The sequence below is a fragment of the Phocoena phocoena genome, chromosome 2, assembly GCF_963924675.1.
Source record: "Phocoena phocoena chromosome 2, mPhoPho1.1, whole genome shotgun sequence".
NCBI classification, from domain to species: Eukaryota; Metazoa; Chordata; class Mammalia; order Artiodactyla; family Phocoenidae; genus Phocoena; species Phocoena phocoena.
This window is the reverse complement of record NC_089220.1, coordinates 120,354,650-120,381,823: the sequence shown is the minus strand read 5'-3', so window position 1 is coordinate 120,381,823 and position 27,174 is coordinate 120,354,650. Positions and strand designations below refer to the sequence as shown.

Genomic DNA, 27,174 nt, shown 5'->3' with positions numbered 1-27,174 from the left:
GTTGGGGGAAGCTAGATGTGAGCAGCAGGGCCTGGCCCCTGGCCCCAAGCCCACCGCTCAGGAGCCAGGTGAAGGAGCGTCTGGCTTCTGTCTCTGATAGTGTTTAAAAAAATTTTTTTTTAATTTATTTTTTTAAACAGCAGGTTCTTATTAGTTATCCATTTTATACATATTAGTGTATATATGTCAATCCCAATCTCCCAATTCATCACATCACCACCACCCCCCTCTCCCCACCACTATCTTCCCTTGGTGTCCATACGTTTGTTCTCTGCATCTGTGTCTCAATTTCTGCCCTGCAAACCAGTTCATCTGTACCATTTTACTAGGTTCCACATATATGCGTTAATATATGATATTTGTTTTCCTCTTTCTGACTGACTTCCCTCTGTATGACAGTCTCTAGATTCATCCAACGTCTCTACAAATGACCCAGTTTCATTCCTTTTTATGGCTGAGTAATATTCCATTGTATATATGTGTCACATCTTGTTTATCCATTCGTCTGTCGCTGAACATTTAGGTTGCTTCCACATCCTGGCTATTGTAAATAGAGCTGCAATGAACATTTTGGTACATGACTCTTTTTGAATTATGGTTTTCTCTGAGTATATGCCCAGTAGTGGGATTGCTGGGTCATATGGTAATTCTAATTTTAGATTTTTAAGGAACCTTCATACTGTTCTCCATAGTGGCTGTATAAATTTACATTCCCACCAACAGTGTGGGAGGGTTCCCTTTTCTCCACACCCTCTCCAGCATTTATTCTTTGTAGATTTTTTGATGATGGCCATTCTGACCGGTGTGAGATGATATCTCACTGTAGTTTTGATTTGAATTTCTCTAATAATGAGTGATGTGGAGCAGCTTTTCATGTGCTTCTTGGCCATCTATATGTCTTCTTTGGAGAAATGTCTATTTAGGTCTTCTGCCCATTTTTGGGTTGGATTGTTTGTTTTTTTAATACGGAGCTGCATGAGCTGTTTATATATTTAGGAGATTAATCCTTTGTCCATTGATTCGTTGGCAAATATTTTCTCCCATTCTGAGGGTTGTCTTTTCGTCTTGTTCATAGTTTCCTTTCCTGTGCAAAAGCTTTTAAGTTTCCTTAGGTCCCATTTGTTTATTTTTGTTTCTATTTCCATTACTCTAGGAGGTGGATCAAAAAATATCTTGCTGTGATTTATTTCAAAGAGTGTTCTTCCTGTGTTTTTCTCTAAGAGTTTTATAGTGTCCAGTCTTACATTTAGGTCTCTAATCCGTTTTGAGTTTATTTTTGTGTGTGGTGTTAGGAAGTGTTCTAACTTCATTCTTTTACATGTAGCTGTCCAGTTTCCCCAGCATCACTTATTGAAGAGACTGTCTTTTCTCCATTGTATATCCTTGCCTCCTTTGTCTTAGATTAGTTGACCATAGGTGCGTGGGTTTCTCTCTGGGCTTTCTATCCTGTTCCATTGATCTATATTTCTGTTTTTGTGCCAGTACATTTTGTTTTGCTTACTGTAGCTTTGTAGTATAGTCTGAAGTCAGGGAGCCTGATTCCTCCAACTCCGTTTTTTTCCCTCAACGTTGCTTTGGATGTTCGGGGTCTTTTGTGTCTCTGTACAAATTTTAAGATTTTTTTTGTTCTAGTTCTGTTAAAAATGCCATTGGTAATTTGACAAGGATTGCATTGAATCTGTAGATTGCTTTGGGTAGTATAGTCATTTTCACAGTATTGATTCTTCCAATCCAAGAACATGGTATATCTCTCTGTCTGTTTATGTCATCTTTAATTTCATTCATCAGTGTCTTATAGTTTTCTGCTTACAGGTCCTTTTTCTCCCTACATAAGTTTATTCCTAGTTATTTTAGTCTTTTTGTTGCAATGGCAAATAAGAGTGTTTCCTTAATTTCTCTTTCAGAATTTTCATCATTAGTGTATAGGAATGCAAGAGATTTCTGTACATTAGTTTTGTATCCTGCTACTTTACCAGATTCATTGATTAGCTCTAGTAGTTTTCTGGTGGCATCTGCAAAGAGTGACAGTTTTACTTCTTCTTTTCCAATTTGTATTCCTTTTATTTCTTTTCCTTCTATGACTGCCATGGCTAGGATTTCCAAAACTATGTTGAATAATAGTGGTGAGAGTGGACATCCTTGTTCCTGATCTTAGAGGAAATGCTTTCAGTTTTCACCATTGAGAATGATGTTTGCTGTGGGTTTGTCATATATGGCCTTTATTATGTTGAGGTAGGTTTTCTCTATGCCCACTTTGTTGACAGTTTTTATCATAAATGGTGTTTAATTTTGTCAAAAGCTTTTTCTGCATCTATTGAGATGACCATATGGTTTTTTATTCTTCAATTTGTTAATGTGGTGTGTATCACATTGATTGATTTGCATATACTGAAGAATCCATACATCCCTGGGATAAATCCCACTTGATCATGGCATATGATCCTTTTAATGTGTTGTTGGAGTCTGCTAGTATTTTGTTGAGGATTTTCGCATCTATATTCATCAGTGATATTGGTCTGTAATTTTCTTTTTTGTAGTATCTTTGTCTGGTTTTAGTATCAGGGTGATGATGGCCTCATAGAGTGAGTTTGGGAGTGTTTCTTCCTCTGAAATTTTTTGGAAGAGTTTGAGAAGGATTGGTGTTAGCTCTTCTCTGAATGTTTGGTAGAATTCACCTGTGAAGCCATCTGGTCCTGGACTTTTGTTTGTTGGAAGATTTTTAGTCACAGTTTCAGTTTCATTATTGTGCTTGATATGTTCATGTTTTCTATTTCTTCCTGGTTCAGTCTTGGAAGGTTATACCTTTCTAAGAATTTGTCCATTTCTTCCAGCTTGTCTATTTTATTGGCATAGAGTTGCTTGTAGTAGTCTCTTAGGATGCTTTGTTTTTCTGCAGTGTCTGTTGTAACTTCTCCTTTTTCATTTCTAATTTTATTGATTTGAGTCCTCTCCCTCCTTTTCTTGATGAGTCTGGCTAAAGGTTTTTCAGTTGTGTTTATCTTCTCAAAGAACCAGCTTTTAGTTTTATTGATGTTTGCTATTGTTTTCGTTGTTTCTATCTCATTTATTTCTGCTCTGATCTTTATGATTTCTTTCCTTCTGCTAACTTTGGGTTTTCTTTGTTCTTCTTTCTCTGGTTCCTTAGGTGTAAGGTTAGATTGTTTATTTGAGATATTTCTTGTTTCTTGAGGTAGGCTTGTTTTGCTCTAAACTTCCCTTTTAGAACTGATTGTGTTGCATCTCATAGGTTTTGGATCGTCGTGTTTTCATTGTCATTTGTCTCTAGGTATTTTTTGATTTCCTTTTTGATTCCTTCAATGATCTCTTCGTTATTTAATAACGTATTGTTCAGCTTCCATGTGTTTGTGTTTTTTACATTTTTTTCCCTGTAATTGATTTCTAATCTCATAGTGTTGTGGTCACCAAAGACACTTGGTATGATTTCAGTTTTCTTACATTTACTGAGGCTTGATTTGTGACCCAAGATGTGATCTATCCTTGAGAATGTTCCATGTGTGCTTGAGAATAAAGTGTAATCTGCTGTTTTTGGATGGAATGTCCTATAAATATCAATTAAGTCTATTTAAGGATTCTGTTTCCTTATTTATTTTAATTTTTGGTGATCTGTCCATTGGTGTAAGTGAGGTGTTAAAGTCCCCCACTATTATTGTGTTACTGTTGATTTCCTCTTTTACAGCTGTCAGCAGTTGCCTTATGTATTGAGGTGCCCCTATGTTGGGTGCATATATATTTATAATTGTTATATCTTCTTGGATTGATCCCTTGATCATTATGTAGTGTCCTTCCTTGTCTCTTGTAACATTCTTTATTTTAAAGACTATTTTATCTGATATGAGTATGGCTACTCCAACTTTCTTTTGATTTCCGTTTGCATGGAATATCTTTCTCCCGTCCCCTCACTTTCAGTCTGTATGTGTCCCTAGGTCTGAAGTGGGTCTCTTGTAGACAGCATATATATGGGTCTTGTTTTTGTATCCATTCAGCGAGCCTGTGTCTTTTGTTGGAGCATTTAATCCATTCATGTTTAAGGTAACTTTCGATATGTATGTTCCTATGACCATTTTCTTAATTGTTTGGGGTTTGTTTTTGTAGGTCCTTTTCTCTTGTGTTTCCCACTTAGAGAAGTTGCTTTAGCATTTGTTGTAGAGCTTGTTTGGTGGTGCTGAATTCTCTTAGCTTTTGCTTGTCTGTAAAGCTTATGATTTCTCCATCGAATCTGAATGAGACCCTTGCCAGGTAGAGTAATCTTGGTTGTAGGTTCTTCCCTTTCATCACTTTAAATATGTCATGCCACTCCCTTCTGGCTTGTAGAGTTTCTGCTGGGAAATCAGCTGTAAACCTTTGGGAGTTCCCTTGTATGTTATTTGTCGTTTTTCCCTTGGTGCTTTCAATAATTTTTCTTTCTCTTTAATTTTTGCCAACTTGATTACTATGTGTCTCAGCCTGTTTCTCTTTGCATTTATCCTGTATGGGACTTGCTGCGCTTCCTGGACACTGGTGGCTATTTCCTTTCCCATGTTAGGGAAGTTTTCGACTGCAGTCTCTTCAAATATTTTCTTGGGTCCTTTCTCTCTCTCTTCTCCTTCTGGGACCCCTATAATGCAAATGTTCTGTTTAATGTTGTCCCAGAGGTCTCTTAGGCTGTCTTCATTTCTTTTCATTCTTTTTTCTTTATTCTGTTCCGCAGCAGTGAATTCCACCATTCTGTGTTTGAGGTCACTTATCTGTTCTTCTGCCTCAGTTATTCTGCTATTGATTCCTTCTAGTGTATTTTTCATTTCAGTTATTGTATTGTTCATCTCTGTTTGTTCTTTAATTCTTCTAGGTGTTTGTTAAACATTTCTTGCATCTTCTTGATCTTTGCCTCCATTCTTTTTTTTTTTTTTTTTTTTTTTTTTGCCGTACGTGGGCCTCTCTCTGTTGTGGCCTTTCCCGTTGCGGAGCACAGGCTCCGGACGCGCAGGCTCAGCGGCCATGACTCACGGGCCCAGCCGCTCCGCGGCATGTGGGATCTTCCCGGACCGGGGCAAGAACCCGCATCCCCTGCATCGGCAGGTGGACTCTCAACCACTGCGCCACCAGGGAAGCCCTGCCTCCATTCTTTTTCCGAGGTCCAGGGTCATCTTCACTGTCATTATTCTGAATTCTTTTTCTGGAAGGTTGCCTATCTCCACTTTATTTAGTTGTTTTTCTGGGATTTTATCTTGTTCCATCATCTGGTACGTAGCCCTCTGCCTTTTCATCTTGTCTGTCTTTCTGTGAATGTGGTTTTTGTTCCACAGGCTGCAGGATTGTAGTTCTTGCTTCTTCTGTCTGCCCTCTGGTGGATGAGGCTCTCTGAGAGGCTTGTGCAATTTTCTGATGGGAGGGACTGGTGGTGGGTAGAGCTGACTGTTGCTCTGGTGGGCAGAGCTCAGTAAAACTTTAATCCACTTGACTGCTGATGGGTGGGGCTGGGTTCCCTCCCTGTTGGTTGTTTGGCCTGAGGCGACCCAACACTGGAGCCTACCGGGCTCTTTGGTGGGGCTAATGGCAGACTCTGGGAGGGCTCACGCCAAGGAGTACTTCCCAAAACTTCTGCTGCCAGTGTCCTTGTCCCTTGGTGAGCCACAGCTGCCCGCCCCCCCTCTGCAGGAGACCGTCCAACACCAGCAGGTAGGTCTGGTTCAGTCTCCTATGGGGTCACTGCTCCATCCCCTGGGCCCCGACGCACACACTACTTTGTGTGTGCCCTCCAAGAGTGGAGTCTCTGTTTCCCCCAGTCTTGTCGAAGTGCTGCAATCAAATCCTGCTAGCCTTCGAAGTCTGATTCTCTAGGAATTCCTCCTCCTGTTGCCAGACCCCCAGGTTGGGAAGCCTGACGTGGGGCTCAGAACCTTCACTCCAGTAGGTGGACTTCTGTGGTATAAGTGTTCTCCAGTTTGTGAGTCAGCCACCAAGCAGTTATGGGATTTGATTTTACTGTGATTGTGCCCCTCCTACCATCTCATTGTGGCTTCTCCTTTGTCTTTGGATGTGGGGCATCTTTTTTTGGTGAGTTCCAGTGTCTTCCTGTCGATGATTGTTCAGCAGTTAGCTGTGATACCAGTACTCAAAAGAGCGAGTGAGAGCATGTCCTTCTACTCCACCATCTTGAACCAACCTGTGGTAGTGTTTTCTCATCTGCAAATTGAGAAGAAAAACAAAGCTCTGGGACTACTGTCTGGATGAAAAGAGACAGTTTGTGCAAATCCCCGATGTGGGTCGTGGATCATCACCCAGCAGGTGGTAGGTGAATCGGCTTGGTCGCCATCATCACCCTTCCCCTTGATGAGCTCTGACCCCCTCACCGCATGAACCTGGCATTGGCCCAGACACACCTTTCCTGTCTCAGTGGACTGACCCCTGATTTCGTGGCTACTCCAGCTCTGCACACATCCCCTTGTTGCCCCATGGCTAGGGAGGTCTTTCAGGGACACAGATCCGGTGGTGTTTCTCCTCTGCTTGGTGTCTTTCCATCACGCTCAGAACAAAGCCCACCCCCACCCTCTGCCCCGTGACCTGCAGGCCCATGCAGCCCAGCCCTCTGCCCCTCTGTGCCCCTTGTCTTGGCTGGGTCCCCTCCGGCCACTCCGGCCTTCTCTCTGGTCCAGGAACCACCCCAGACTCACTCCTGCCTTAAGATTTTTGCACTTGATTTTCGCTCTGCTCAGAAAGCTTTCTCCAGCTGGTTATGTGGCTGCCTCCTGGCCACATAGCCCTCAGCCCCGTCTCCTCCTTGAGGGCCTCAGCGGCCACCTCATCTTCTCCTGCCCGTCTGTGCACCTAGCATTCCCGACTTGATGCACCTCCAGGGGCCCAACTGCTCTTTCCCTTGGGCCTTGTCACAGAGGTGAGAGGGTGGCTCCCTCCAGATCAGGGGCAGGCTTCTCTCTGCCCGCCATCAAAGCCTCAGGTTCCCTGAGTACAGGTCTTCCCTCTGTGTGTGGCATTCCCACGGTCTCCCAGCGGCCCTGTGCATGGGCAAGCCGGAACACACAGGGTGACACTTCTGTTTGCTGAGCTGAGAGTAACTGGTCATCTTGCTGGGATGCAGTGTCTCGCTGCCCACTTTGGGCATTTACAGGGCTATAGCAGGTTTACTCCTGGCCGTCCCCTGGGAGGTTTGGTCCTTCCTCTTGATTGGTGCAGTGAGCAGGAGAAAAATCACATCTCAGGCCCGGTACCCTTGACCTCCCTCCTCTGCCTGCCTGACCAGCACCAGAAGCTGCCTGGTTTATTTTAGGTGTATTTTCCCCCACTGCCCACATGCCAACCCAGGAGCATGGGAACCTGCTCTTGACTTGTCCGCTGCCATAGCTGGGGCACCTGGGGCAGCAAACACATCAGGCATCAGGCAGCTCAGTAAATGCTTGTTGAATGAAAGAATGAACTGTACCCATGACACCAGGCAGCTCATGGAAACCACCTTTAGATCAATGACCTGCTCTGTCTCAGAGTTTCCCGGAAGGTCGCATTTGCTATGGACTGAATTGTGGCCCCACATAAACTTCATATATTGAAGCCTCAACCCCAGTGTGACTGTATTTGGAGACGGGGCCTTTAAGGAGGCAATTAAGGATAAAGGAGGTCATGAGGGTGGGGACCTGATCCTTACAAGAAGAGGGAGAGAAACCAGGGATGTGTCTGCACAGAGGAAGACCACGGGAGGACACAGGGAGAGGGTGGCCATGGGGGAGCCGAGGAGAGTGGCCTAAGGAGACACCAAACCTCCAACACCTTGATCTCAGACTTCCAGCCTCCAGAACCATGAGTAAATAAATGTCTGTTGTTTAAGTCCCCCAATATTTTGTGACGGCAGCCCTAGCAGACTAATATAATGTCCAATAACAGATGTGCTGTGTAGAAATAGTCCAGCACTAGAGACTCGAAACACACACGGATTTTTCCTTAGAACAATGGTAATAGGAGCATATCTCTGTTTTTGTTTGTTTGTCTGTTTTATTTCAAATCAATTTAAACATTTTAAAAAATTTTTATTAGAGTATAGTTGATTTGCAGTGTTGTGCTAGTTTCAGGTGTACAGCAAAGTGAATCAGTTATACATATACATACAGATATCCACTCTTTTTTAGATTCTTTTCCCGTATAGGCCATTACAGAGTATTGAGTAGAGTCCCTGTGCTGTACAGTAGGTTCTTATTAGTTATCTATTTTATATATAGTAGTGTGTATATGTCAATCCCAACTTATTCATCCCCCCCTTATCCTCTGGTAACCATAAGTTTGTTTTCTACATTTGTGACTCTACTTCTGTTTTGTAAATAAGTTCATTTTGTATCATTTTTTAGTTTTCACATATAAGCAATGTCATATATTTGTCTTTCTCTGTCTGACTTACTTCACTCAGTATGGCAATCTCTAGGTCCATCTGTGTTGCTGCAGATGGCATTATTTTGTTCTATTTTATGGCTGAGTAATATTCCATTGTATGTATGTACAACATCTTCTTTATCCATTCCTCTGTTGATGGACATTTAGGTTGCTTCCATGTCCTGGCTATTGTAAATAGTGCTGCAGCAAACATTGGGGTGCATATATCTTTTCAAATTATGGTTTTCTCTGGGTATATGCCTAGGAGTTAGGATTACTGGGTCTTATAGTAGTTCTATTTTTAGTTTTTTAAGGAACCTCCATACTGTTCTCCATAGTGGCTGTACCACTTTATACTCCCGCCAACAGTGTGGGAGGGTTCCCTTTTCTCCACACCCTCTCCAGCATTTACTGTTTGTAGATTTTTTGATGATGGGCATTCTGACTGGTGTGAGGTGATACCTCATTGTAGTTTTGATTTGCATTTCTCTAATAATTAATGATGTTGAGCATCTTTTCATGTGCTTCTTGACCATCTGTATGTCTTCTTTGTAGAAATGTCTGTTTAGGTCTTCTGCCCATTTTTTGTTAAGGTTGTTTGGTTTTTTTGATATTGAGCTGCATGAGCTGTTTGTATATGTTGGAGATTGCCTGGTTTACAAATATTTTATCCCATTCTGAGAGTTGTCTTTTTGTTTTGTTTATGGTTTCCTTTGCTGTGCAAAAGCTTTTAAGTTTAATTAGGTCCCATTTGTTAATTCTTGTTTCTGTTTTCATTACTCTAGGAGGTGGATCAAAAAAGATTTTGCTGCAATTTATGTCAAAGAGTGTTCTTTGTTTGCAAAGCAGAAATAGAGACATAGAGGTAGGGAATGGACATATGGATACGGGGAGAGGGGAGGAGGGGTGGGATGAATTAGGAGATTGGGATTGACATATATACACTGCTATGTATAAAATAGATAACTAATGAGAATCTACTGTATAGCACAGGGAACTCTGCTCGGTGTTCTGTGGTGAACTAAATGTGAAGGAAATCCAAAAAAGAGGGGATATATGTATACTGTAGCTGATTCACTTTGCTGTACAGCAGAAACTAACACAACATTGTTAAGCAACTATACTCCAATAAATATTAATTTTAAAAAAAGGGTTTTGACCTTGCAGGTTGGGATTGTCCAAAATTGGACACTTTACAGAGGAGCACCATTTATAATTTGCTCTTCCAGGAAAACTGGGCTGTGTGGTTGGCCTGTTTATAAAGGAGATGACATCTATTTAAGTAATGAAATGTCAGCTTGAAACTTAGAGGTTTTAGTAATAAGGTAATATATTAGGTAAATACAGATGGCAGTGCCGCCCCCTCTTCAGGCTGTTTCATGCTCACTGGATGCTGGGCCACTTTTGAAGATTCAGTATTTCTAGTGAATGAGCTGTAGGAATAGTTCATGGATTCTAAGATGCACATCTCCTCCACATTCCATCACCTCTAAAATTGCTGGGAGTCGTGCCCCCGCCCAGGTCCAGGGCTGGTTGTCATGGCCCAGGCTTGTGCACACCTGGTCCCAGCAGTTTATGGTGTCACCGTTTTTCATGTGCTGAGTTTGATTTGCTGGTTAAAACATCTTCAGAGGGATTACACTTGACCCTGCATTGAAGAGAGATGGTGCTGTGTGCACAGAAGGATGGGGGGAAGAGAGTGGCACTTGGATTTCATCTTAATGGAACAGGTAAGCCTCTTTAAGACACGACTTTGAGTCTACACTTCCTTGCCCACCAGAATCAAGTGCTTTATGTATCCCAAAGAAGGAAGGTCTGTAGAGGTAGATGAGTTTATCATTTTTGTTTGTTGCTGAAATACATAAAAAAAAAAATCAGTCAGCCCACCCTAAGCAATAAAACACCACCCCCCAGCTTGCTGAGGGGTGTCTGCAGCTTGGAATAACATCCCAGAGGCAACTCTGACAGCATCCTCGCTCCTGAGGTGTCAGGACATGGGGCATCATTGATGAAGAATTCTAGGAAATCTTAATTTTCTTTTCATGTTTGCACAAGAATGATGTTGGAAAGAAACCTCTGTCTAATATAAACATAGAATAAAAACTAGAAGTGCTATAAAAATGTGGGGTCCTAGTTAACCTAGAAGCTTACTTTTGTTCTTAATTTCTTTTACGTTATGTCTAACAATTATGGAAACAGCGATGGTTAATTTTATGTGTCAACCTGGCTAGATCATAGTATCCGTATTTTGGTCAAACACATCTGAATGCTGCTGTGAAGGTGTTTTTAAAATGTGATTAGCATATAAATCAGTAGACCCTGAGTAAAGCAGATGACCCTCCATGATGTGGGTGGGCCTCATCCAGTCAGCTGAAGCCTCAAGAGAACAAACTTAGGTCAGCCTTGGAGGAAGGCATTCTGCCTCCAGACAGCCTTCTGCTTCAAGCTGCAGCATCATCCCTTCCTTGAGTCTCCAGCCTACCAGTCCACCCTGCAGATTTTGGACTTGCCAACCCCCATAATCATGGGAGCCAATTCCTTCAAATCAACCTCTGTTACAGATAGGAAGGTAAATAGAGAGAGAGAAAATAGAGACATATAGATAGAGACATACACACACACACACCCTACTGGTTCTGTTTCTCTGGAGAGCCCTGACTAATGCAGAGATTCAGGTTTAGTAAACATGGCTGTGGTTCTGTTACCGATCCAAACTGGATCTGCTTGCCTGTTTGCAGTAAAGCCAATCTACTGACACTGGGTTGTGGTGAAGGAAAGTGCAGCATTTATTGCAGGAGCCAAGCAAGGAGTCCAGGCAGCTAATGCTCAAAAAGACCTAAACTCCCCAGTGGGTTTCAGGGAAAGGTTTTTAGAGACTGGGTGAGGGAGGGGGGTTGTGGAGTGTGTGATCAGCTTGTGGACATTCTTCTGATTGGTTGGTGGCGAGGGAGTCAACACCATCAACCTTCTGGTTCCAACTGCTCTGGGGTCTATGTGCTTGTGGGCAGCATACAGTTAACTTCTCCCACCTGGTAGGGGTTTCATTACCTGCAAAACAGCTCAAAGGACATGGCTCAGAATATTATCTATAGCTCTTGAGGAGGAACTAAAGGTCTTTGACTTTGTTTAATGGCTAAACTATTATTATTTTGGTTTGCTTAACTGTTTCCTTTCTTTCTGCATTCTTTTCACTTCTCTGATTAAATTTACTCTTTGGAAATCAGGGAAGGCCTAAGAAGCTAAGGTTTTTCTGCAGACAAGAGACAGGCAGAAGACATGGGGGTGGAGGGTGTCTATTCAGCAAAGGCCCCATGGGGTCCTGCTCGGTTACAGTTCCTGCTCTGAATCTTGTTGCCTTTTTTTCCCATTAGTTTAGATATCATTAGTTATTATAAAAGAGAAACATGGAAATTATTTACATGATGAAAGATTTCAGAACTTCACTGGAATGGGCAGCTAGCTTCACGTGATGCCATTTCAGTAGTGACTTATTTTAGTCAACGTATTTTCCAAGAATGTCACCATCTCTAAATAAGAAATAATCCTTGTCGTCTAGAACTACTTTGGTGCCTCCATATTCTGGGAGAAGAACTTTATCTCCGACTTTCACACCAGCTGGTTGAATCTCTCCACCCTTTCCTTTAGAGCCCGATCCAACAGCTACTACCGTTGCTTGCAATACTTTTCCTTGTGATTGTTTTGGAAACATAATGCCTTCTTTGGTTACAGTTTTGGCTGCACTTTTTTCAGCTAATACTCGGTCAAAGAGGGGAAGAAAGTTTTAAAATGCCTGTCCTGCCATGACTCCGGTTGCCGCAGTTCGTACTCTGCTCTCTAGCCGCCGCCACAAGGAAGAGACCCTCTTGTTGCATTTTGTGCAGGCTCTCCAAGACTCATCTCAGCCTTCAGTGAAATGTGAATGATGCACCATCCTCACGGGGTTATCTTGAGGGTTTCGGGAACAAGACTGTTAAACCATTTGCCCAGGTGCCAGGCTTGGAGGAAGAGGGAAGAGCTCGAAGCTCTGTGCAGGGGAAAGCACTTAGCACCACTGGCTGCATTCAGAATTCTGTGTGCCCTAGGAGGCTTACCTACGAGTACAGAGGGGTCAAAATATGTCCCACGTTGCCCAGCTGTGCTCCCAACCCCAGTGCTCTGTATAGGCGGGTGAGGAGGCACCCTCTGTGGGACCTGCCTGGGAGAACAGAGGAAGTTAACAGGAATCCCAGCCCACTGTTGTCCCCTCTCAGAAATACTGGAGAGATCAGCCAGTCCATAACTGTGTGTGTCATAGCTCCTCCTCCTCCTACCTCAGCTCTCCCTCACTCTAAAGCCTCTGTGGAGCATAGTAAACCTATCTCCCCCAGGTCGGCTCTCTGGCTGAACCCCTGAGGGTGTCTGAGCCCCATGTTACGATACTGTTCTGAGCAAATGAAGTGAAACCACAGTGGTGCTAAAAATTGCAGTCAGCCCTCCTCCAGCTGAGCGTCTGGTAGGCTGGAAACCTCAGGTATCTTGGGATCACCCACTGGCTAGGAGAGGCCCCCAGCAAAGCCTGTGCATGCATCTAGGATGAACGGCGTCCTCCTGTGTTACTCCTTGCCCTGGGATGAGAAAGAGAGTGCAGATCTGAATTTGTGTAGATTTCTTTTAATCCCAAGTTGCCGTTTTCAGGGATAGTCTCATTTTCAGTATGAAAAAAACATAATGAACATAACTAGATTGTATTATCATTTAAAAGATTCATAACAGCAGTATTTTTAATCTTCATTTTTACAGATCTTTATTCAATATCAGAACAATGACTAAACTCTGGAGAGAAAAGAAATTAGCTGTTATTTCAATGAACCTAAATAACATTGATTTTTATTTTGAAATTAAATCTTGAGTAAATTAATTCATAGATCTGGGTTGCCTATAAACCCTAAGAGAAGCAATAACATTTTATTTACTTGCAGGTTAAAATGGTCTCTCTTCTCATGAAGCACTCACTCAAAAAGCCAGAGTAGGTTCTTACCCAGGATACCCAGGGCAGGGACATTCCCTAGCCAGTAGGCTAGGGGGAGGAGAGGCTGTTGAAATGATTTCCTGATTTCCACTACTCAGATGTAAGTTCCATGAAGGCAGGGTTTCTTTTTTGGTTTGTGTTCACTGCTCCATCCCCAGCCTTTAGAACAATGCCAGCTAGCACTTAGTAGGTGCTTAATAAATATTTGGTGAATGAATGAAGCAATCATTTATCATTTATGGTTTTCTCCCATTCCCCCCCATCATATACCAGTAACAATGGGCACTCAACAAAAATAGGAAGTGACCATTTTATATTAGAATAGGTGTGTATATCATTGGGATTATTACATTGCCTTGTGCATGGTGAGATAGAGTTATTAAATAATCTCTTTAAAGATCTAGCTGTCAGTGTAAAGTTGCCAGATATTAAGGCATACCACAAATCTCTAGTGATTAAAAATTGTGGTCTTGTGCAAGTACAGACAAATGGACCCACAGCACAGAAGAAGGAGCTCAGAAACAGACTTCCATAGGACAGGAGCTTAATATACGTTAAGGTGGAACCACAAATCAGTAAGGAAAGTTTCTGTATAGAAACTCTCCATAGAGGGAAATTTGAATATAGAGAAAAAGGAAACTGGATCTATACCAAACACCACATACAGAGGTTAAAAAGACTTAAATGTGAAAGATAAAAAAGTTAATTGAAGAAGGTTTAGCTGTAGGAAGGACTTAAATGAACCTGACGAGCACAAATTATAAGGCAAAAAAAAAAAAGAATTTGATCACATCAGAATTAAGAATTTCTGTTCAATGAAAGTGACCTTGGATAGCACCCACAGTAAGATGACATTCTGGGGGGAATCTCACCAATTTCAAGGAACAATATACAGGGAACCTCTTCCAAATCAATAGAAACCAAGAAAAGCCCAGATGGAAAAAAGGGAAAAGTATCTGTTCAGGCATTTTACAGGACAGGAAAATCACAAGGTTAAAAAGCAAAGGAAAGATGCCCCAAATCATTTTTAATTAGAGAAGAATGCATTGGAGGGCAACTGAATGGCTTTTGTAAGCGACAGGGAAATGGTGGTAAGCCTTCCACTGGTAGGTCTGGTCACAAAAACAGGAAGACTTAAGAAAATGACACCTCCCTCCCCCTTCCAGAGCTGTGATTTAATAATGACAGAGAATGAGCAGGAAACATATGTCATTCTGTTCATAAGAGGCAGAGACAAGAGTAGGGATGCTTTCTAGGAAGAAGGCAACAGTGGACCATGGAGGGGTAATGGAGGACGGTAAGCAGAGAGGCCAGGGGAGACTAGGGCAGGCAGGAGGTGACCCTCTGTCCCAAGGGGAGCCCTGGAGCCTGGAGGGAAGGGAGATGTTGGCCTTGGTCTCCCCCAGGACCCCCGCAGCCCAGCAGCTCCCATGCCCCCTCCACTCCAGGTTGGTGATCCTGGTGGGTAGCAGCCACCACCAAGCCAGAATCAGCCCAGAGGGTGGGAACTGAAGTGACTGAGGTACCCGATGGATGCCGGCAGGGGAAGAGGACAGATACTACCCCAGTTTATCAGAAAGGGCGTCCCTGGCTCTTCCTGGAGAGTTGCTTGGAAAAGCTGGGAAGCTGAGCTGAGATGCAGAGCCACACAGGTCCTCTGAGTGCCCTTGTGGGCAGGAGGTGGGATGAGGTAAGTCAGTTTGGGGGTCATTCTCAGTGTCCACGTGCCACCTGGCCCTTCGCATTGGGTGCGAAGTCTGTGGTGCTTTCTGTGGAAGGTGGTTAGAAGAGCCATCCTGCGTGAACTGCGGCAGGGTTATTCCCAGCAGTGCAGGACAAGACCCCTGGCGCTGGCCTCTGTCCCCGCTCTGCCCCTGGGCTATTGCTCCCAGAGGAAGCCCTGCCAGTGTCCCATCACTGGGGCCCTGTGAGTGTTTCCTGAGCACTCCTAGGGGCCAGCCACTGTCCCGAGTGGGCTCTGAGGCCGCAGAGGTGAGCATGCTCACATCCTGGTGGGGAAGACAACACATAAACAAGAAAATGATCTGGCGGTGATAACTGCGGTGCAGAGAACTAAGGGTGGTGTGGCAGAGAGAGCCTGGCCCACTTCAGCCTGAGTGGTCAGCAGAGTGTCTCAGAGGAGACATTCAGGGTGAGACCTGTACTAGGGGGAGGAGCCAGGCAGTGGGAACAACAGATGAAAGAAGCTCCAGGTTAGGACCCAAGGCGGCCAGCTGGTCGGCGGGGCGTGGGGCCCGGGATGCCGGGGAGGGAGGCAGGGCTGAGCAGGACAGGCTTTTGTGAGCCTGGCCATGGAGTTTGGGTTTCAGACACTGGGAGGTTTTCAGTTGGGGGTGATGAAATCTGGTTTTTGCTTTTTTAAAAAAGTCACTGCCTGCTGTGTGGGGCTTGGATTGTAGTCAGGTAAAGGATGCAGGGATATCAGGCAGTGGGGCAAGAGATATTAGGGAGTAGCCAGGGTGGGGACATGGAGGCCACGAGAAGGGGAGAGATGTGATGTGTGTTCTAATCTGCCCACTGGCTGCATGTAGGGACGGGAAAAGAGAAGAAATCAGGAAGGCTTAGGTTCTAGGCTGGGAAGCTGGGTGGCTGCCGGTGCTGTTTATTAAGCTGGGGAGGGAAGAGGAGGGGTTGGAGAGGGTGTGGGGTAGGAAGTGAAGAGGTCTGGCCGGGTGAGGCTGGGTTGGAGTGAGTGGAAACGTCAGGAGGGCAGGCAGACGCAGAAATCCAGAGTCACGGGGAGATGTCTGAGCTGGAGGTAGGGCTGTGGCCGCCTCTGCGTCGCACAGGTACTGGTTAGAGCCTTCACGTATGAATGCATTTAAGGAGAGTGTCGATGGAGATGGAGACAAAGAGCATCCCCGGCCGAGCCCTGCGCCCCAGGACCTTTGTCCTCGGGAGCTGGAGGGGAAGGACGAGGCCCAGGAGAGCTGCAGGAAGGCAGGTTTCAAATGGGGTAGAGGCCCCCTCTGTGGAATATTCTTGAAGGCCAGTTAATATAAAATCCACCTCATGGCAGATCATAGGAACACATGTCAGCCTGGTCAACACAAAGCCGACTAGAAAGCCTTTTAGCTGCTGGGTTACCTAACTCCCTCATCATGGACCCATGTCACAAATACCCGTTTAGGTAAGCTTTTCCTATTCTACAAACTCGAAGCGGAGATGTGACTTTCTTGACCCTCCTACTCAAAAAGAGGGGCAAAGCAAGGAAACCAAAAAATAAGATGAATGATGGAATGGAAAATTTGGAAAAATCCCTAATAAATCATTAATTTTGTATATTTAACAAAATCCAACTTCCTAGGGACCAAGTGACTCACCTAAGATGACGGCTTGTTGTCAGGTCAAGACTAGGAATCAAGACTTCTCCCTCTCAGCCCACTGTTTCCACCACGAATATTCTGGGAAAAGAAGTCACTTTGTATAGTAGTTTGTATTTGTTAATCCTAGACTCCTACTTTGTCCACTGTACATAAAACAGACAAACAATAAGGTCCTACTCTTTAGCACAGGGAACTATATTCAATATCCTGTAATAACCTATAATGGCAAAGAATCTGAAAAAAATGTATAACTGAATCACTTTGCTGTAACCCTGAAACTAACACAACATTGTAAATTAATTATACTTGAATTTTAAAAAAAAAGTCACCTTGGTAAATGTCCCAATTCTCTGATTCTTACCCCGACTTACATAGAGGACCTTGAGACCTTCCCTCGGGCAGTTCCATAAAGGGAGCACCTCTTCCTGCAGGCTTGGTGCCTCAAGGCAGTGTGTGCTGCCCCCAGGCTGTCACGAGTGGGTTGAGGGCAGGTGGGCCCAGAGGGCTCTGCAGGCCACAGGAGTTAGTTACATTGTCTGAGTTGCTGTGAGACATCGGCTGGAAGGCAGCAGAGCAGTGGAGCCAGTTGCAGGCCCCCAGTGCCCTCATCCCAGGGTCCCAGATGGAATTGTGCCCTCCCCACACACTCAGACTTGCGAGCTGTTTCGTGCTTTCTCTTCTTTTTTTAAGATTATTTAATGCCTTCCTCCCTTCCTCCCTTCCTCCCTTCTTTCCTTCTTGTTAGAGGATTTCTTTGAGTCAAGAGACCTGGGTTCCAGTCATGGCATCCCCTCTGAGGTCTTCAGGGTTCTCATCTATAAGATGAAAGCTTTAGGGTCCCAAACCAGCAGCGTCAGCATCACCTGGGAACTTTCTAGAAGTGCACATTCTCAGGCCCTCCCAGCCCTCCTGAATCAGAATCTCTGGGCGTGGGTTCAACCACTTGGTTTTCACAGTCCCTGATGGTTCTGACCGCCCACCCACCCAGCCACCGCCATGGTATCAGAGGTCCCTGGCCGCTATTGGCCCTGGTCTATCTGGAAGGGATGACATTCTCCATCTCCCAGGGATGCCGAATCCACACGGCAGTGGTGCTACACCTCCACATGGTAGAATCTTAGAATCCAGAGATGCATCCGGCTGTGAGGACTTTAAATTGTACCCTCACCCTTTCTCCCAGCTGTTGAGAATCCTCAGACTGGATGGGACCTGGGAATGAAGTCTCCCGGCCCTGGCGCCAGTAGCTCTAACTGCATGAAAATGGTGTGGAGGCAAGGTTGGTGGGCTATAACGCAGCAGCACTGCTTTTCATAGTTTTACCTCTGTCTTCCCCTGAAACACAACTACTGGTGTCCTTTTGCAGATATAATTGTGACAAGGAGAAGAATAAGGATGGCATTTTCTGCTCCCTTTTCCCACCTGCTCCCCACCCCCTACCCCACCACCTTCCTCTGTGTTGCTCTGCTCTGGGGCCAACTGTGCTCATCAGATGGATCTGAGAAGTGGAAGAAAATAAGTGGCTGAAATCATTCATGTTCGAAACAGGAAAAAGCTTCTGCTGAATGAAAGACTGGAGCAGCCAGCGGAGAAGAGGAGGAAGGGGCCGGGGTCATGAGGAGACCCAGGCAGCTGACTCAGTTGGGGAGTTTAGGGCAGTGGATAAGCCCCAAGTCATGACACGGGCTCACAGTGTGTGCAGCGTGAGTCCCCATCCCTGGTGACCCTTAGGGAAGGCATCCACTCCCAACTTTCTTACAGAAAAGGTGAGACCATCCAGTCTCAGGGTTAGGGTTAGGGTTAGGGGTTAAGGTTAGGGTTTGGGTATCTTTTGAATGTGCTGCCTATTGAAATCATCATCAGGGTGTGAGCAAATGTGTCCAGGACTTTTGAGGTTGTGATAAGGGGCCTCAATAACACCAGACTAGGTGGGGAGAATACGCATTTGAAATATGATTCATGGAGAAAGACAAGTGTGTTGTCCTTATTCCTATGTCTTTTAGTTTCAGAGAGTTCATGTAAATAGTGGCCTTACTTTATTTTTTATTTCCAAAATTAACATTTAGCACTAGAAACATTGACACCATTGACATTTTGGTGGGGATTACTCTCAGACATCTTGGGAGCGATTGTGTTTCCTGGGGAACACCACAGCAGGCCAGGAAACAAATATTCCCACTTGTTTGTATGTGAGGCTGAATATGATTCTGATTCCAGACAAAGTTCCCAGCAGATCTCTCAGTTTCTACCGCATGTGGGGAACGACGTGGCTTCGCGATGTTTAGTGTTTCTTATAGTGAACACTTGTAGATATTCTTTGTAACCGTCACTCAGTGTTTAATTGGGAGTATCATCCCTGAGAGTCTCAAAAGTTTGAAATTCACTTCCAACCTCCTTAAGACTTCAATGATGTCAGAGATCTAACTGGGTGTAAGAGATGGTCATCGCTGTATGACAATGGCCAGAGAGACTGGAGAGAATAGAATTTGGAGTTGGAGTCCCTGGATTTCGTAATTGTATGGCCTTGGAAAAGTCACTGAATGTCCTTGAGCCTCTGTCTGTTCATGTGTAAAATGTGTATAAAAAAGAATCCCGGAATATTGAAGATGGAGCAGTGGAGATGATATGAACAAACTCTGCATAAACTACAAAGGGCCCTGCAAATCTGGGCTCTGTGCTGTGGATGACTTTGGGGTTCTCAGCACCTCTGTTCTAAGGATGCGCTTCCCTTCACCTCTCATTGGTGCATGTGCATAGAAACGGCCCTGTCCCTGCACCCCAAAACCACTGGTACCACTACCGCAGTTGATTGACAGGTGCCTCACCCACGCCAGGGCCGACATGGTCCTAGCTGTGGACTGTTGATGACTGACCCAAGGAGGGTACCTGAAAGGCAAGGCATTCTTTCCTGGGACCTTGCCCATGGTTCTTCAGGAGAGTCTTCTCTTCATCAATAGCCACTGGGATGGAAAACATGAGAGGCAGAGATGGGAGTTGAGAGAACATCATTTGGGTACCTTATAGCATAACATTGGTTCCTGCCCTGTCTGGGGCCCAGATCGCTCCTGGCTCTCAGAGTCAGTTTCACCAACTCGTGTGGGTTTCCGTAACTGCAGTCCAAAGAGCCCTTTGGCACGATGACACCTTCATCAGGCACATTAGTACAAAGTCTTTTATGTAAGTCTCAGGGTCTGAAATCAGGTTTAATGCATTAGTACAAAGAAGAGAAAATATAGGTATAAATATTGGAAAGGCAGAAACAAAACTTATTCTTTGCAATCAGTTTACCTAGAAGATCAAAGAGAACCCATTCATTCACCCAGTTATTAAAAAATGAATTCCTGGGCTTCCTTGGTGGCGCAGTGGTTGAGAGTCCGCCTGCCAATGTAGGGGACACGGGTTCATGCCCTGGTCTGGGAAGATCCCACATGCCGCGGAGCGGCTGGGCCCGTGAGCCATGGCCGCTGAGCCTGCGCGTCCGGAGCCTGTGCTCCACAACGGGAGAGGCCACAACAGTGAGAGGCCCGCGTACCAAAAAAAAAAAAAAAAGAAAAAAAAATGAATTCCTGATTATTACTCTGGGTCTGGCATTGTGGAATGACAGAATGATTATTCAGTATACTGTCCAACTACAAGATACTGTAATGATATAACAGTAGGCTTTTAGGTTAAATAAAGCATATTACAAATTCTTTGATGTTGGACAAGGCTTGGGCCATTACTGGGGGATTCCCTGTATTCCATAGGGTCTTATGCCGGTATGAATTCCCTGATTTCTTCTAAGGATTGAACCATATCTAAAGATCTTCCCATATTGTGTTCATGGGAGGGATTTTGCACTGCTGTGAATTCTATGCTGTGTGTGACATTGCCTGCCATTTCTCTAAGCCTCTCTGCATTATCTTTACTCAGAGGGATTCTCACCATTATGACTTCTGTGATGTACTTTGAGGCTTGAATTAAGTCTAAAGAACTTCCTACATTTTTCACACTCAAAGGTTTCTCAGCAGTAGGAGTGCTCTGATTTCCAGCAAGTGGGTGCTGTGCACTGAATGCCTTCCCACACTCATCGCAGTCACAGGGCACCTCTCCAGTATGAGTTCCGAGAGGCTTCCCACATTCCTACAGCCATTGGGTCCTCCTCCGTTATAGGTGCCCTGATGCAGGGAGGGGAAATGTACATTTTCTTCACATGGTCATCTCTCCATAGATGATTAGCTACCTAACTCCAAACTTGGAAAATTTATCATTCCTATTAGAGAACCAAATCCTTTCCTGCTGTGTCCTTTAAGAACTCAGTTTCAAGGTAACACATAGCTTTACTTGCTAAGCCAACAAATGCATGCTGTCTTCTTGTTCCTTCCCTCACAACCACCAAGGGTCCCTTTTGTTACTCCAATAATGCAGTCACATCTGGCTTAGAAAACACAATGTCCTGCCTTGAGATCAAGCTACTTGTTTCCGTGACCATGTGGTGGTGGACCTCCTTGGGAGCAAGGTCCAGACAACCCTACGGTTCCTGCAGGACACAACTGCCATGCCTCTGCATGTCACGGATCTCTGTGCTGTGGTTTCCCACCTGCAAGGTCTGATCAGTCCTCCTTGGGTTTCTCCGGTTGGAGAAGCATCTCTGGGGCCAAATATCTATGTTTAGATGTAAAACAACGTTTTCCCTCCTCCTTGAGGTCCTTCTTTTAGAGAACAGCAGGCCTTATGCATGTAACAAGATGGAATGAAGAGGGAGGCTGGGCCATTTCTGACATCAGTCCAGGGTCCCAGCTCAGAGCTCTGGTGATGTTGTGGTTCTGAGCCACGGAGTGGCTCTCTCAGAGCTCCGCCAAGGGGTCCCTTCTAGACCTCCCCATCCCAGAGTGAGTTGGCTCTACCTTTTTGCTAGAAACCTTCATTGTCAGACCCACTATCTGACTTTTTTCTTGAGGACATTTCTCTGCTGCCACCCACGTGGTTATGAAATGCGGTGATGGAGGAAGTAGCAGGGCACAGAGAGGAGCCATGGGGTGCAGTGACACACCCCACAGCGGGCACTCGCACAGGATCCTGGGTCACCTGTCTCGCAGGCACCGTCCACCGCTCACCACTGCACGCATAGCTGAGGCGACATACCCCAGCCTTGAGCCACAGCCCCTTCCACTGGCTCACCCACCCTCTGTCTGGCTCATACAAGAGGAGGTTCTTGTAACATGACTCCTGTCCAAACTCCAGGCCTCTTTGCCTTCAGTGCCCAGGCAAACTCAGAAGGTATTTTTGGAAGATAGAGAACTTGCTGTACTAGATAAAAACCTTTGTTTTAAATAATAATAGTAGCTGATATTAATTGAATGCTTATTCTGTACCTAGCCCTGTTTCATGTGTGTTATAGAATGCATCACTGAATTTTCTGATCTTGCCCCACTTTATAGATGAGGAAACTGAAGCTCAGTGAGATTATGCTGTTTGTTCAAAGTGACACCTAATATGTGGCTTGAATAGGGCAGCTTTCACTGCTGCGTACACATACCCAAATGTCCTGGCTCAAGTGCAAGGGCATTCTTAAGTTAACTTGTTTTCTGTTTTATTTTTGTGGTTGTGTTTCTGTAATTCTGACTGATGGTAAAGAGGACGGAGGCTCTTGGTACATTTGGTGCTATTGTCTTGATTTGTGCAAAGGCACCACCTTTGCTTTTCACCATCAGTGTCCGTACGGTGAAAAGACAAACACCATCTTAGAGTGATTGTTTTGACCTTGTGGATCCCCTGGAAGGGTCTTGAGGAAGCTCCGCTTTGGGGTTCTTTCATGGCCATTGAAGTCCAGGCCCCTGGGTGCTGGACACATCATCCCCTCCATACTTGCCCACAGCAGGTGTCTGTTAAACTCAGCTTTTTCATTTCCTGTTTTCTAGCAGCTGGGGGTTCTGCCTTTTTTCCCTAGTCTTTAAGCACTTTCTCCCTGGGTTTCCAGAATGCCACAGCGTTTCGGTTTCTCCCCAGCTCAGTGGCCACGCTTTCTCAGCCCAAGTGTTGGTTCTTCGTATTTCCTTGTCCACCTGACCTTCAGATGTTGGAGTTCTTGCAGGCTCAGTCCAGAATCCTTTTATTTATTTATTTATTTTTTTTTGAGTACGCGGGCCTCTCACTGTTGTGGCCTCTCCCGTTGCGGAGCACAGGCTCCGGATGCGCAGGCTCAGCAGCCATGGCTCACGGGCCCAGCCGCTCCATGGCATGTGGGATCTTCCCGGACCGGGGCACGAACCCGTGTCCCCTGCATCTGCAGGCGGACTCTTAACCACTGCGCCACCAGGGAAGCCCAGAATCCTTTTCTTTTTAACTCAACTCTTGTTTGGTGTCTCAAGACCCGTGGCTTTCTGTGCTAGTTTTATGCAGATTCCCAAAGTTATCCCTCCACTCAGAACTGTCCTCTGTGCCCTGGGCCAGCATGCTAGTCACCAGGGTGACATCCACACGTCAACGTGGGGTTCCAAAGGGAGTTCTGTCTGTCGGCCAGCTTCTGCTCCAGGCCTCCCGACGTTCAGAGATTTTGGATTCACATGTAACACTTGTCTTTCAGCACAGCCAATCCATCATGAAGTCATGAGAAGTTATTTCTAAATTTACCTGCTTTCCATTGTCACTGCCCATCTGCCAGTCAGGTCCTCAGGCCCCTTGCCAGGACTGTTGCTGTCACTGTCTGCCTGGTCTGCCCTGCCCCACACCATCCCCCAGCCAGGGCCCCTACTCAGGCCCTCCCTGTTCACCACTCCTCAGGCTTCCTGCCGCCCTGCCTGTACCCACGGGGCCCTGTCCCTCACTTTCTGACCTCACCTTTTGCCTCTTTACCTGCCCATCCAGATCCAAGCACATTGATCTCTGGTGGACTCTGGGGACAGACCCAGCCTTTGGCCCCCTCTGGGCTTTCTGTTTCTGGTTATCAAGTTCCTTTGGGCCTCATTTCAGTAAGCAGCTCTGCCCCTAAGCTCCTGCATCCCCCCCTCCCAGACTCCCGTATCTCCTTACCCTGCACCCCCTCATGACTCTAACCTTTGGGTTATCATCGTGCGGTCAGTCCCCACCAGTGTGGGTTCTGAGCCAGCTGGCGCCCACCTGCCTTGTTCCCGCACAGAGGCAGGGTGGGTGCAGTAACTACGTTGGGAACACAGGCATCACAAAAGACCCCCGCCCGCCAGTGAGAGAACACGTGCCCTCAAATGGCCAAAGGACCGGGGGAAACAGTTCACAAAAGAAAAATAGGAATGACCTATGAGGTTTCAAACTGTGTCCAACTTTGCTAGTAATCGGTTTCTGGAAAACGACTCTGCAGTATGTATCAGAATCCTTGAAACTCATACTCAGTGCCCCACAGTCCCACTTTTAAGAATCTTTCCTATGGAAATGACTAAAGATACGATGCAGACTTATATGTGAGGATGTTTATCCCTTATTATTTAAAATCTGTCCTACGTGGTTGGAAGTAGTAAAAATGCCCCTCGTTAGGATAAAGGTTGAATGAATAAACAGTGGGTGAGGTTAGTGGCCCAGTGTGGCTGGAGCATAGACAGTGCATCTGGGGATGGAAAGGCTATGTGGGGACCAGGCAGTGCAGGGCATCGGGTGCCAAGTCAGAATCTAAGGGGAGGGGAGGTTGTGTTGTCCTAGCTGACCCAGGATAGACCTGGGACGTGTGTTGCCTTTAAAAATGTAAAGATGTACCCGTTGTCATAGTCAGGCGTTAAAATACATTTTTGTGAGCAAGAATGCAAAACAATGCCTTTCAGGAAAGACAGCTGGGTGCCAAGGGTGGTCTCACAAAGTCGGGGGTACCTGGGAGGGCCATGTGTCATGTGCAGCCTCACATAGCCCCAAACTTCGACTTACTCAAGCTGGTCTGGTTCAGGGTGTTCTGGTTACTAACTGCTTCCTAGCAAATGACACCACAACTTAGCAGATAAACCACTTTTTAAAATTTTTATTTATTTTTTATTATTGTTATTATTTTTTGCGGTTCGCGGGCCTCTCACTGTTGTGGCCTCGCCCTTTGCGGAGCACAGGCTCCGGACGCGCAGGCTCAGCGGCCATGGCTCCGCAGCATGTGGGATCTTCTCGGACCGGGGCACGAACCCGTGTGCCCTGCATCGGCAGGTAGACTCTCAACCACTGTGCCACCAGGGAAGCCCCAGATAAACCACTTTTTCATTAAGCCGGATTCAGACAGAATGAAGATGTTTTGTCTCTGTTCCAGAACATCTGGGGCCCCAGCTGGAAAGAATGAAGGTGGGATTAACCTGAAGGCTCCTTTTGGGGCCTGGGTTTGGATGACGCAAACACTAGGATTGCCCACGGACCACCTGCACCTGCCTGTCCGTGTGGCCTGGCATCCTGATAGAATGGCGGCCTCAGGGCTGTTGTTACAGGATTCCAGGAGTCAAGGCTGCATCACCCATCCTAGGAGGTCACCCCTTGCCTGCTGTGTTCTCTTGATCCTATGGTTGTGAGCCTGCCAGGAATCAAGGGGAAATGTAGTGGACCCCTCCTCTTGGGGGAAGGGGTAGCAAGGCCATGTAATAAAAGAGCAGATATGATGCTGTGATAATAGAAATGCCCTTGCCTTGTTAGAGAATAGTTTGCCACAAGGGGTATTATGAACTTTAACCAGGCAAGCAAGAGGCTGACATATAACCCTACTGTTAAAATTTGCTGTGAAAAACTGCGAAGTAGATCCAGAATATGTCCCCCTGTGGTCAGTGCCTCCTTCTCCCTGGGGAAAGTCTACAGAAGCTGCTGACTGTTTAGAACATGGGAATATGAGGAATTGAAGGGCAGGGCCCAGCATCTCCAACCATCCAACCTAGTGCCAGCCCATCTTGTGTAGAGATGTACTTGGCAGTCAGCTTGGTTGACTACATATCCCCCTGCCCTTTCTCCTCTGCGGAAGGCAGCATGAGTAGCTCTTTCTTGCTGGGGATCTTCTTACCAAAGAGGACTCCTTCCTCTGTTCTCGCTACATAACTTATGTGGGGAGACTTAGCCAGTAAGTGAAAACCCCTTACTGAATCCCTCTTCCAGGCCAGGGGCATTTTCAGGTCACTGAAACCTCAGGCTCTGAGTCCACAGGCCCAGGACAGACTGTCACAGGCGCCAAGCTCAGGATGGCTCCTGCTGGCACCTCCTGTATCCTGCAAGACTCTCTGCTGTCAGGAGGCTTGATTTAGGTTTCTTGTTAGTTTAATTCAAGAATTTAATCCAGAGTGAGGTTGATTACACCCTGATTTCTAAAAGACAAGTAGCTGTTTCTTACGTTTCAGGAGCCCCTTTAAATAAATGATTTAGATGTAATATATACATAAAGTAGGAGCTAGTTCGAACATTAAGTGCTTACGTGCACATTATTAGAAGTGGATAAAACAGCAGGAAATTTCACGGGGCCAGCTAAATTGATACCTGGTTGCTTAAGTTTTAGGTGAATCCATACAGCAGAGGGGCAGATAATACAGAGGCTTTTAATTACAGCTATGGTGGCCTGCCTGCTTCTTCCGTTGTCACTGTTGAGTCAAGCCAGGCTCTCTCTTCCTTGTATGACGATGGGGCATTCCCCCAAGGAGGGATGTATCACAGCACATCGTGCTGCTCTGTCCTGGGCCTCTGGGCCGCCCTAGGAAACTTCAAAGGCCTTCACTGGAAGTAGGCAGGTGTGCAATTCCCAGTCTCTTGTAGGTTCTTTGTAACTCTTGCAGGGTTGGCAGGACCCTTGGAGGTGAATTCCAAACCCTCCTTTACCAAAGACAGATCTAGAGTGGCCATGCCCCTTCCCTCTGTGTCCCTGTGTTGTAGGCCCCGCCCTGCCCCAGGCCTACACAGTGTCCAGGAGGAGGGCTCTGGTGACCAGAGGTTGACAGTGACAATCTGGTTTGATGTTCAGGAAGTTTCACCAGGAGCCCAAATCTGGGCTGAAAAAGGTGTGACAATACTTTGAAGTTGTTTCCTGGAGGTTCAGACCCAGGCAGACATCTGCTTTAATATACAGAGCCATGGCAAGGAGGAGGTTTCTTCCTCTGCCTGCAGGAACGTGAGGTATGCAGGAACGTGCATCTTTTTTCTTATGTAACAAATGCTATTTATATGAAATGATTGGCTTTATCACACCCATGAGATAATTCTGATACCAGGTTTGCTTCCCATGCAGCCTCTAAGAACGTGGATGAAATGCATATGCTGCCCAGCTGCCTTTGAGAGCAAGTTTAAATCAGTGAAGCAGACTTTTCAAAGTGCATTAGCACCGTGTGACTCTTCCTTATGCGAGTTTCAGTTCCAAGATCCCAGCCAGGTGTCAGTTGGGGTCACAGTGCTGCAAAAGAAAGGGATGCAGGGCCTTGGGGACACACTGGCCTCTGGGCTCAGCGGTGCACATGGGCTCCGGAGGTGCAGTGTTCGACCTCTACAGTGAACCTGGGAGAGAGC

At 45.7% G+C, this 27,174-nt stretch overlaps 1 pseudogene; it reads right to left on the bottom strand.

The window, feature by feature from the left end:
• Positions 1-11,866: 11,866 nt before the first annotated feature.
• LOC136119263 (10 kDa heat shock protein, mitochondrial pseudogene) lies at positions 11,867-12,175 on the bottom strand (annotated as a pseudogene).
• Positions 12,176-27,174: the final 14,999 nt, after the last annotated feature.